The sequence below is a fragment of the Miniopterus schreibersii genome (assembly GCF_964146895.1).
Source record: "Miniopterus schreibersii genome assembly, chromosome: 9".
NCBI lineage: Eukaryota > Metazoa > Chordata > Mammalia > Chiroptera > Miniopteridae > Miniopterus > Miniopterus schreibersii.
Window position 1 is genome coordinate 52,766,485 of NC_138118.1, and position 12,453 is coordinate 52,778,937.

Consider the following 12,453-nt stretch of genomic DNA (forward strand, 5'->3'; position numbering starts at 1 on the left):
TTCTTTAAAAAATTAACACATCTCTTTATAAGAGTAATATATCTTCTACCTAAAATTTATTTTTAAATTGTTTTATGCACTATTCAATAATATTAGCAATCATAAATGAAATAATATATGTATATACTTTTTATATTAGACAGAAACTATATACATAATTTATTTCTAATTTTATAGTTGAAAAATTTTAGATAGTGTTATTAAATGGCCTGTTCATTGTCATACTACTCATGCTGACTTCACAACCAAATAGACTCTCTGAGCATTTGTCAATTCTCTATTCTTAATAAGACAATGTACATATCTAAATGCACACACTTTACAATTATTATATGGCTAATATCTATTCCTAAACAGCAAACTAGTAAGCTCATTGTGAATTGCATAATGTCTCTTAGTATTTATTTATTGATTGATTGATTGATTGATTTACTTATTAATACACCTTTATTGATTTCAGAGAGAAGAAGGAAGAGGGACAGATTGAAACATCATTGATGAGAGAGTCATAGACTGGCTGCCTTCTGCACTCCCCCTATTGGGGATAGAGCCCCCAACCCAGGCATGTGCCCTGACAGGGAATCAAACAGCAATCTCCTGAATCATAGGCCAACACTCAACCGCTGAGCCATGTTGGCTGGGCTGAAAGCAATTTCTTGCTTATCTTATGTGAAGCCTTATTTATTTTAAGCAATTACATAATTGACACTGTGCTTTAATCTTTTAAAATGTAGCCTTAAATTTTCTTAGTCTAATCGCATATAGAGGACACAAAATTTCCTTGGAAATTTTAATTAATAAATTCAGGCACTCTTCAGCCTTTCAAAATGTTGGCATGCAGCTGTGTATAGTTTTTAAAGTTTACAAAGTAGGCAGAAATGTTTAACATGCTTTGTAAGTGAAATCAAAAGAACAAATGATGGCAGGTCTTGGTGCAATAACTATAAACCTAAGTGTAGTCTGCCTTTGTAGACAGAATGGAAATACGCATGCTAATCCTTAAAATTAATGTTCTCAAACTTCATGCTAACAATCTGTGGATAAAAGACTAACAACACGCTTTCCTCTTCATAACAATTTGATCTTTTATTAGCTGTCTAGCTCTATTCCCCTGGAATCCTGATAAAAATTAGAATGCCAACTGAATGACTAGGAAAATTTACTTATGGTAAAAATGACACTTGATTGCTACACTGAATTGGGACTGGGAGAATTGTAAATACCTGATACTAAGTCTAATGTTGGATTTTCCTGAGTCTGGTGACTATTTTCACTGAGCTGGACCCTTGCAGGACCCTTAGAAGCTATGACTCTGTTGTTACAAAATATATTGATTCCTTTATTGGAGTGGCATTGGTTAATATGATCATATATAAATTAAGTAAATAATAAATAAATAACTAAATAAATACCCCCACCCCCCAAAAAATGACTAAAAGATACTGATTCCTTTAGGGAAGGAGGAGTTTAAGCTAGGGTGCTTCTCTCCCTGCCTCATTTTGATCTTGCCTGCTTGCACTTGAGCTGTTGGGCTGCTGTAAGGATTGCCTCAGGTAGAACCCCTGTTGCTGCCCTGCTGGCAGTCTATGGTTGCCTCCTGTCCTAGCTCCTTCTGAGTATGCTCCTGTCAGCCGTGGCCAAAGGTGGTCTGCCTCGTTAGTGTAGTTGCTCAGGGGAGTCTAAAAAAGACTCCAAGTGAGCAATACATTATCCAAGTCATACTAATGTGAAAAAATATCTGGGTTTTTGTCATAATAAAAAAGGTAAGTTTTCAATTCCAAAATGAACAAATTTTTTAAAAGTTAATAATATTATCAAAATAACGTATATTCCACCTTAAAGATGTCTGTGTAATGCTGTTGGTAGCCATAGTCATTGTTTAAAGTTATATATTAAATAATATGAAAATCCAGTGTTCCTACAGCAGCAGAGAATAGCAATTAATTAATATAAATATACAAAACTAAAATAGCTGATGTAAGTCAGGAAACAAATGTTTTAAATTCATAACATTTTGTTTTCCTGCTGGTGCAAACAAAAGCTTATGATGAAATTTATTTTTTAAATAATAGAGAATAGTTGGCTAAATAAAATAAAAATCTTTTTTATTTAATAAAGGTATTGCTGTGGAATATATAATAGAAATGCTAATAGAGGGTAATTCACACATACATGTATTAACTTTCACACACAAACTACACACACACAGAACAAGCTATCACATTATTGTAACATAAATTAATAAATATACATAAAATATCATATGAAGACAAGGTTTAATATAAAATATATATTTTTCCTACATGACAAATCCATTGATAACATTGTATTCTCATTAAAGTGCCAAAGTAAAATGGCTTAAAAAGAAATGGCATTATTTGATTTCATACTAATTTCTTGTATGGCTCTTACCATAAATACAGTCTACAAATATGCCTCATTTTATTGTTTCACTTTATTGCACATTGCAGATACTGTGTTTTTTTACAAGTTGAAGGTTTGTGGCTACCCTGCATTGAATGAGTCTATTGCCACCATTTTTCTAACAGCACATTGTGTCACATTTGGTAATTCATTTCATGTCTCTGTGTCACATTTTGGAAATACTCATGATATTTCTCACATTTTCATTGTTAGTCTATTTGTTATGGTGATCTGTGATCAGTGATCTTTGATGTTACATTTATAATTGTCTTGAGATGCCACAAATCACACCCATGTATAAAAGGAAACCAAATAGATTAATGCTGGATGTGTTCTGACTGCTCCACTGACCAGACATTCTCCCTTCTCTTTCCCTCTCCATAGGCTTCCCTATTCTTTGAAACACCACAATATTGAAATTCTGCCCAATTAATAACCATATAATGGCCTCTAAGTGTTCAAGTGAAAGAAAGTTTCATGTCCCTAATTTTAAATCAAAAGCTAGAAATGATTAAGATTATTGAGGAAGGTAATGTCAAAGCTGAGATAGGCTAAAAGCTAGACCTCTTGTACCAAACAATTAGCCAAGTTGTGAATGCAAAAAAAAAAAGTTCTTGAAGGACGTTAAAAGTGCTACTTCAGTAAACATACAGATGATAAAGTGAAACAGCCTTACTGCAGATACAGAATTTCTAGTGGTCTGGATAGAAGATCAGACCAGTCACAACATTTCCTTAAGCCAAAGCCTAATCCATAGCAAGGCCCTAACTCTCTTTAATACTATGAAGGCTAAAAGAGGTGAAGAAGCTGCAGAAGCCATTTCCATAACATAAAAGTGCAAGGTGAAGCAGCAGGTTATTCCAGGAGATCTTGCTAAGATTATTAATGAGGGGTGGCTTTTCAATGTAGGTGAAACAGCCTTGTGTTGGAAGATGCCATCTAGGACTTTTATAGCTAGAGAGAAGTCAATGCCTAGCTTCAGAACTTCAAAGGACAGGTTGACTCTTTTGTTCAGGACTAGTACAACTGTGACTTCAAGTTGAAGCCAATAGTCATTTATTATTCTGAAAATCCTAGGGCCACTAAGGATTTTCAATCTTAAGGATGCTCAATCTACTTTGCTTGTATTCTATAAATGGAATAACAAAGCCTGAATGACACGACACCTGTTTATAACATGGTTTACTGAATATTTTAAGCTCACTGTTGAAACCTACTGCTCAGAAAAAAAAGATTCCTTTCCAACATATTACTGTTCCTTGACAATACACCCCAAAGTTCTGATGGAGATGTACAAAAAGATCAATGTTTTCTTGTCTACTAATAACACAACATCCATTCTGCAGCCCATGGATTAAAGGGTACTTTTAAGTCTTATTATTTAAGAAATTCATTCAGTAAGACTATAGATGCCATTGATAGTAATTCCTCTGCTGTATCTGGGCAAAGTATATTGAAAACCTTCTGGAAAGGATTTGCCATTCTAGAACCCATTAAGAACAGTCAGGATTCATAGTAAGAAGTCAAAAGATCAACATTAACAGGGTTTAGAAGGAATTGATTTCCTCCCTCATGGATGACTTTCAGGGCTTCAAGACTAAGTGGAGGAGCTAACTTTAGATGTGGTAGAAATAAGAAAAGATCTAGAATTAGAGGTATAGCTTGAAGATGTGACTGAATTGCTACAATCTCATCATAAACTTTAAAAGATGAGGAGTTGCTTCTTATAGATGAGCAATGAAAGTGGTTTCCTGAGATAGAATCTATTCCACGTAAAGATACTATGAAGATTGCTGAAATGACAATAAAGAATTTATAATGTTACATAAACTTAATTGACAAAGCAGAGGCAGGGTTTGAGAGGATTAATTCCAATTCTAAAAGAAGTCTTCTGTGGGTTAAATGCTATCCAACAACATTGTGTGATACAGAGAAACTGTTCCTGAAATAAAGAGTTAGTCAGTGGAAGCAAGAAACTTCCTACTTGTCCTATTTTAAGAAGTTGCTACAGCCAACCCTGACTTCAGAAGCCACCACCCTGATCAGTCAGCAGCCATCAACATCAAGGCAAGTCCTTCCATTAACAAAAATATTACAACTCACCAAAGATCCAGATGATGGTTAGCACTTTTTAGTAATGATATATTTTTAAATTAAGGTACGCGCAGTGTTTTTTAGACATAATGCTACTGCGCAACTAATAGACTACAGTATAGTGTACACATAATCTTTATGCATTCCAAAAATTCATGTCACTTGCATTATTGTGATTTTTATTTCATTGTGGTGGTCTGGGACCAAACTTGCAGTATCTCCCAGGTATGCTTACATATGCCTTAAGGTTCAACTTCAGTCCACGGGACTAGAGCTATAACATAAACAGTTTCTGACCCAATCTACATTACACTTGGGCTTCTTGGAATGTTTATGCACCTTCACTTTTTTCAACATAATATTAATCATTTGAAAATACTCTTTTGGTTTAATGTTATCCATAAAATTGACAAAACACATTGCTCATCTTTAAATGGAACTTATATATTCTTTCCCCCATCGATATGAAGATTAAATGAGATAATATAAATCACAGGAAATATAGTATTTACTGAGTTGATATTCCTTCTTTATATTTACTCACTTATATTGCTTTTATAGCTTAAAGGAAATTGAAATGTTTCACATAAACTAATCTTAGTCAAATTTTCATTTTGTATAAATTAAATATTTGATCACAACATTGTTTGTGATAAAATATACTGTTAATGTTATTTAAGAAGTGAAAAAAATCAGTGTTGTGGTGCTATCTAATGGGGTAGCTGAGAACAAAGATGGCAGACAATATATGTCAATATATAGTGCAAATCTTAACACACTCTAGCTAGTACTAACAATATTCCTTTTCTCACTTTTTCAAACCAATGTTGGCTGCACCTGGGTGGGTAAACAAAACTTAATTCAAGAGTTCAGTATGCGAAATAACTTTCAAATGTCAAAGATTTTTGGCTTTCATTGTTAGCTTTGTTTTATTTCTTAAATTTTTCAAAACAGGACAGGAGAGAGATCCATAAAAAATATCAATAACCAAAGATCCTATATGCATAACCCATGGACACAGACAATAAATATGGATAAGGCCTGGAGGGGGGGGCAGCATGGAAGGGGGCAATGGGGGAGAAAAGGAGACATTTGTAATACTTTCAACAATAAAGATAAATTTTTAAAAAAAGAAATGTCAATAATCGCCTGGCCAGTGGGCTCAGTTGGTTGGAGCACTGTTCGGTACTCCAAAAGGTGGCGGATTTGATTCTGTCAGGGTACATATTAAGGTTGCAGGTTCAATCCCCAGCTAGGTCTTGGGTAGGAGGCAACTGATTTGTTTTTCTCTCACATTGATGTTTCTCTCTCTCTCTCCTCCTTCCTTCCCTCCCTTCCTCTCTCTAAAAAAATTAAAAAAATAGAAATGTCAATAATCAAATATGATTCTTTCATTAAGTTTACAAACTGGGAAAGGTTTGAAAAGTGTTTGGCCATAGAAAGAATTATTAATTTAAACTTATATTTTGTTAAGTGAAACTTAGACTAAGATAACATTTTTATGATTAAATATCACTAAAATATATTTTAGTCTACGGGATAAAGTATGTGTTATGCTTTGTGTGATATAACATAAATTATATCAAACATATAGTCCTGCACTACATATGAAACCCTTTAAAAATCTGGCAAGAGTCTTGTGGGAAGCATCATATACATGGCTTATGCATTTCCAGCTTCATTTATATCTTATTATAATTTCTCAAAGTTATTCCTGGTCACTTAACAAAGAGCTTTGCAAAGTTCTTTTGCATGTAAATAATCATAAAAATGTTACATACTGGATATTCTTCACATTTTGAAAATGAGTTACTAATTGTCAGAAAGAACTGAACCCCAATGTTCCTGTTTAGTGCTCCATTTATGGAGAATTTCAGATTTATAATTCAGTGAAATATAATTATAAATGCTAAAAACTATATGCATAATTAGTAGCATATAATTTATCTAGGGGAAATAAATTCTAGAGAAAAGAGTGAGTGAGAATACAATTTATCAGGAATATGATTACCTAGCATTGACATTAAAGCACACCTGGCCAGAAACAAGGTGAAAATTCAAAGTTTTATGGAAGTACAAATAGAACACTAGTAATCTCTCTCTTCTATTCATCCAAATTTGAATGTATAATATTAAGGATAAAAACAAATGACATCAACTGCTAATTAGATGCCACTTTGAATTATTTAGACACGCCTGCAATTTTTACTTTGAACATACATCAGTGATAAAGCGTACGTTATAAGAAAGTTAAAAATTGATATCCTGCTCAAAATATATTATGGGTACCAATGGGCCTAAAATGAATATAATATTTAATATTAAGCAGGGAGGAAACCAGGAACTTTTCCACATTTCTTGTGAAAATAGATCCAAGGTGGTCAGGAGTCTGACTCCTGTAGAAATACTGGACCAAGAGCCCTCCATGCAAAGGAAGAAACATTAGTTGAGTTATGGTCGACTGCTACCTTGGGCTTCAGAATGTTTGAACCTGTAAAAAAAAGACAGAGACAGCCAACCACCACATATGGGTGGAAATGTCCACCAGCACAATGTCTCCTTGGAAGAGACAAAACTAACCAGTGAAAGATTTAATTGTAAATTGGGGCCCTGGTGGATGGCTTGGAATGGGTCAGATAAGGAGAGGGGGGAGGGGAAACAGAGACTCACTTAAAATGAGCTTATAAATGAAAATGAAATAGTTTCTGGATAATTCAAAGACGATTTATGAGGATAAGATTAACTTCAAGGAGCTGGCCTGTTGATCTCTTTGAGTAATGATAGTGATAGAGGAAGTCTTTGACCACTGTTTTTTAAGTAATCATCAATCCTCACCGTATTTAGAGCTTTCAGATCCTGTCACCATAGATTAATTCTTCCAGGATCTTGAGATTAGTTTGAAAGAAATTACTTGTTTTCTTTTGTATAAAAATAATCTATGGTTTTATAAATGCCAACCTCCTCTAAATATCTTTGTCAAATGTCTTTCATCAGAACCAAAGAATATGTGAGAATTAAAATAACATTTATATCTACCTACTTTTTCAGAAAAAAATTGGGTTGGGGTTGCTAAAATTTTAAAGTAATTTCCTCATGTTAATTTCATTTTCATTTGCCTTGTATAAGTCTGCTTGTATTTATAAAGTAATCTATGTCTTGGCTTAAATAGTATGATAACATAGACTTTAAAAAAAACACCAAAACTCCCTTTAAACTGAATATTCTGTCTTTATCTGGAAGAAGATATGCAGACCCATAATGATAAAAATTATATTATGAAATGAAAGGGTTTTTAAAATTTTAAATATTTTGGTTTTGATCTCTCTACAAAGAATGTTCTCAATCATATTGATAAATGTCTTTCTTGGGGAAAAAGCATTTGAGCAGATAGACATAACACAGATGCAGGTCCTAGGAAAATCTGTATTCGAAATGAAATCTCTCAAATAGGTGTTTTTCCAGGCTATGTCTGTATGGAAAAAAAATCCACAGATAAAGGAAAAATTCAATTACTATTTGATTTTACTTTAAAATATATATCCAGGTGGTCCTATTGAATAACTGAAGCCGAACATCTTTGCAGGTGAATACTGATGGTTCATTTTCCCCCCAGACTGATTTGGAAGTGGAGATGTTTTGAGAAGACTCTCATTGAGTGGCCATTGTGATTAGAAGCACCACTGTTAAAGTCAACAGTGGTTTGAAATACCCTCAGGGGACACACACTTCTCAGAGATTTAATGGAAATTTAGCAACTGAATGAGTGTGGAAGGTCCAGTTTCTTCCCCACATGTCTGGGATGTAGCTGTAACTCCTTAACCTGTAGTAAAACCTTAAAAAGTAGTAGGGGCTATAAGTGCTAGATGATGAAATAATTTGAAGTGAGGTCATACTCACTGGCATTTAACTATTTATGTTTTGTTTGATTGGGTGTTCTGCTATTTCCATTTATGAATTGCTTTCAGAGTTCAAATGGTCCTGATAAGGTGATCAGAGATAAAGACAACTTTGCACTGATAGTGAAGTCACCTGTTAGCGAAGCAGTGTATTCCAGTGGTTGCTGAGTTATCGGTTTTTAGGCACAGTTAATTTGAACCCAAGTTCCACTGCATACTAGCTGTGCAAAACTGGGCAAGTCCCTCAACCAGTCTGTTTTTACATTTATTAAGGGAAATGAAAACAGTACCTAGTTCACTGGGCTCTCAGGAATTAAATAAGTCATCCATACAAAATGCTGGTTCCTTGTAAATGCCCAACTAATGCTATTCATTAGCACTGTATCTGGAAGTACTTGACTTCCAATTCAGCAAAAATAAAACCCTGAACAGAAGAGTACTTGAAAGATACAGCTGTGGGCATTGATAAGGTGGGGGACATCTAGAGAGTACTATGCCCATTGTAGAGCTTTCTACACTGTCTCCTCCTTGAGTGGACATTGAAAGTGGACTGTATTTTTTCCTATACTTCCCATCTTGATATGTAATATAGTTCCTTTATTACAAATTAAAATGGAGTTATTAAATCCTATAAATGGTGAATTAGGATTAAAAAATAAGTTAGAAGAGAATAACCCTTAAAATAAGTTGATATATCTTGCGATTTCTAAAATTTTTTTCTCCAAGGATGTGAAAATTTTATGTATAATAAATATAGTATATATACTTACATTATTTTATTACTATATTACTCATATTGGTATCTTACTTGAAAACAGATACGGGTAAACCCACAGGACACAAAATACTTATATAAATAAAAAGATGAAGAAACTTATTTAGGGCCCATCTACTTTGTGAATTGCCTAAATTAAATATGATATTTATTGGTAAAATATAATTCCAATCAAAAAAGTTTTTTTTTTTTAATTTTAAAATGACTTGACCTAATGTTTTCCAGCACAAGTATTAACTGTAATGGTTATAACAAACCACCATTATAATTTTAAATGGCTAAATTGCTTGAGGATGTCACATAGGTTTATAATTACTTTCATCATCTCCAAGTAGCTGTATTCTTCAGCGAATTTCACCATTAGCAAAACATCACTGTTTGCAAGAGTTACCTATATGTATTTACTAGCTAGCATTTAAGCACAATAAATGTTAGGTAAAACATCAAACCCTTTATACGTCACTCCATCTTCACTCCCACAGTGCCTCTTAGTTATTAAATCAACTGAAACTTAAGCAAAGCCTCTCTAGTGTAACTATTTGGATAAAGAGTAAAATTCTCATTTATCATCCTATGCCCTCAATAATTGGCTGGACTGATTCTTTTCACTTATTTTTTTATTGAACCAAATATACTAACCAATGTGCTGCTCTCACATAAAACCAACCACAATATGTTTAAAAATTGCAGTATAGTACCACTTGCTTTTTATTACACTTTGAAAGGCAAATGAAGTAAATCAAGAAGAAAAAAATCTAAATGCAGTGCTGAAGTGAGGTCCGGCCTTTCAAACCGGCTTCCTATTAATCACAAGGTTGACCTTTTCATTAAGGGGCACTTGTTGGAGTCATTGACAGGGTTACAGCATTCATATGTGTGAACTGTACTCTGTAGTATACACGTACTGGGGAAGACATAGTGAAATTAGACTCTCTCCCTGTAGGGGGTAGACATTGACCGCTATTCAATGCCAACAATTGTCGGTTCAAGGATTTCATGAAAAATGACTTTTAAACTGCGTTTACTCCACCATCGGTAATGTCAAATGTGATTCTAAAAGAAATATATTTAACTAGCAGTAATTAATTAAACCTCTCATAGCAGCAACTTTATCCAAGCTAAATCATTTCTGAATAGACACAAAGGAGTCATCAGGATTCTACTGTCATGGCTTTTAAGCCATCAATTTCAATAATGTCCAGCTGTAATAGTTAGAAAACAAAAACAAAACATTAGACAGTGGGGAATTAGTTAAACAATGCAACAGTGTTTTATATAATTTCATCTGTCGGTGTACTCTAGCTATGTACATTGTCTTTTGAGGTGCCAATGGCTTTCATACTAATTTTTCAAATTAAATAAATAGTCTAAATCAAAAACAAAATAAAAAAAACACCTCAAATGACTACAAATAGATAAGATGTGCTGACAGTTTTTATTGCATCCTTTTAAAATATGATCATCATTGTGCAATATTTGATGGGTTGAATTTAGGAATCATAACTGAATCTTTGTCAGGGCATATGTGCCATGTGTTAATTTCTTACATGAAACATCATACATTTGAACAGCAAACACATTCTTTCACATTGGCTGACATTCCACCTGAAAAAGTCCACCACAGTTAGCTTGTTAACACAGTTCAGGATATATAGTTTAGTAGTAAAAAGATTCCCCATAGCCAAGTAAAAATAAGAGTAGGGGGCTCAAGGAATAGAGCTGTACTTAGATCAAATCTGAACTTCAAGTTCAAACACAGTTTAATGGTGAATCTAAAGTTGTAAATGCAAAGTAAACGCAATGTGAAGGCTGCTTTAAACCAAGCATGAAAGACCAAAAAGTCAAAGTTGAGATTTCCTACATCTGGTTTTAATATATTTTCCTATGCTATTAGACAAATAATCTTTTGTTTTGTTTTGTTTGTTTTAAATTCATTATCATTGTCATTGCTTCTATAACCTAATACTGGCTTTAGAGTTTTTAAGATCACTTCTCTGGTAAGAGATTGAGCTGCATGAATTTGTTAGGCAAAAATTACAAGCAAAGTCTTCACATTAATGTATAAATAGTGATGTAACAAAACGGTTATGTGTAAAAGTTGAAATCCATTTTCAAGAAGCATATGTGCTTCTTATAGACTGTTTTCTATTCTCATAACTGTGACAAAACGTTTGCCACCATCATTTTTGACAGTAATAAAGGACATTTCACCCAGAAATAGCAGATAATATGCCAGTCTCCAGGATTGAATTAGCAATATTATTAGCACCACATTTTAGTTCCCAGCCCTTCTGAATGGGGAAGTCACTCTCAGAGCATTTAAGCTGCAGTGACAGTGCCAAGGCACCATGCAAAACGAAACCAGAGGAAATCCGCAGGGTTAGGAACACAGGCTTTTTGCTAGTTCACTTTTGCAAAGTCTTCAGAGGATTCCCTGAGAGTAAACATCCCTAATTAATTCCAAGTAAAAGATGAAAAAAAAAAAAAAGACAAATATTCCACTTACTGCATTTGCTGTCCTTTGTCCACACGCTGAGGTGCAAGGGTCGTCCCGCGGTCCTCACCTAGCTGCAGGTTGCCCTCCGGCTTAGGCTAAGTGGGAGCGGCCAGAAGCCTGCTGACTTTGTGACTGTACAAGGAGCAGCATCGCCCTGCTGCTGGAGAGCCGGGCAGGACAAAGTGCTAAACTTCAGCAGGAGAGCGCAGCATCTATTACCCCCGAGGCTCTACCATTTCACCTACACCTGGGCGGATCTATCAAGCTTCATCTCTATTAGAGCTATTTGACTGTGGTTTAAGAGGGAGGAGGAGAGGGGAAAGAAAGGAGGCTCGCCGTTGTCACACTTGTTTCCTATTAAAGAGCCTTACGGTGGATTGAGTAATTGTGTACGAAGGTAGTCTGGCTGGCAGATGTGTGCAGCCCCAGCGGAGCACTAGATTCAAGGCAGATGGGTTGTACCAGGGCGCAAACAACATTGAGAGAGAGAGAGGCGTGATTAAAACAGCAGGCCTCTGTTTTATAGTATTGGAAGTGGGGTAGCATTAAAGCTCCTGGGAACCAGAGTTCCTCAAATGGTGTTGCTCGATAGCAAGGCAAACAATGCATTCAATAAAGAAAGAAAGATGTTGAAGCTACAGAAGTTATAGAGGTATTTATAATATTCACTTTAACTATTCATGAAGGACTAGATGGAGCACACTTCCCCCCACACCCTGACTGAATTTAATTAAAACTACTCAATCATGGGTCAGAGCGGGTTATTG

The 12,453-nt window shown here is 34.6% G+C and overlaps 1 protein-coding gene across 6 annotated transcripts in view; it reads right to left on the reverse strand.

Annotated features, from left to right (window-relative positions):
• Positions 1–12,037, reverse strand: part of SEMA3A (semaphorin 3A) — a 441,509-nt gene extending 429,472 nt beyond the window's left edge. For all 6 annotated transcript variants that reach the window (XM_081148088.1, XM_081148091.1, XM_081148089.1 and 3 more), the window contains exon 1: positions 11,696–12,037. The gene's annotated coding sequence lies outside the window, so the exon portion shown is untranslated. The remainder of the gene's footprint in view (positions 1–11,695) is intronic.
• Positions 12,038–12,453: the final 416 nt, after the last annotated feature.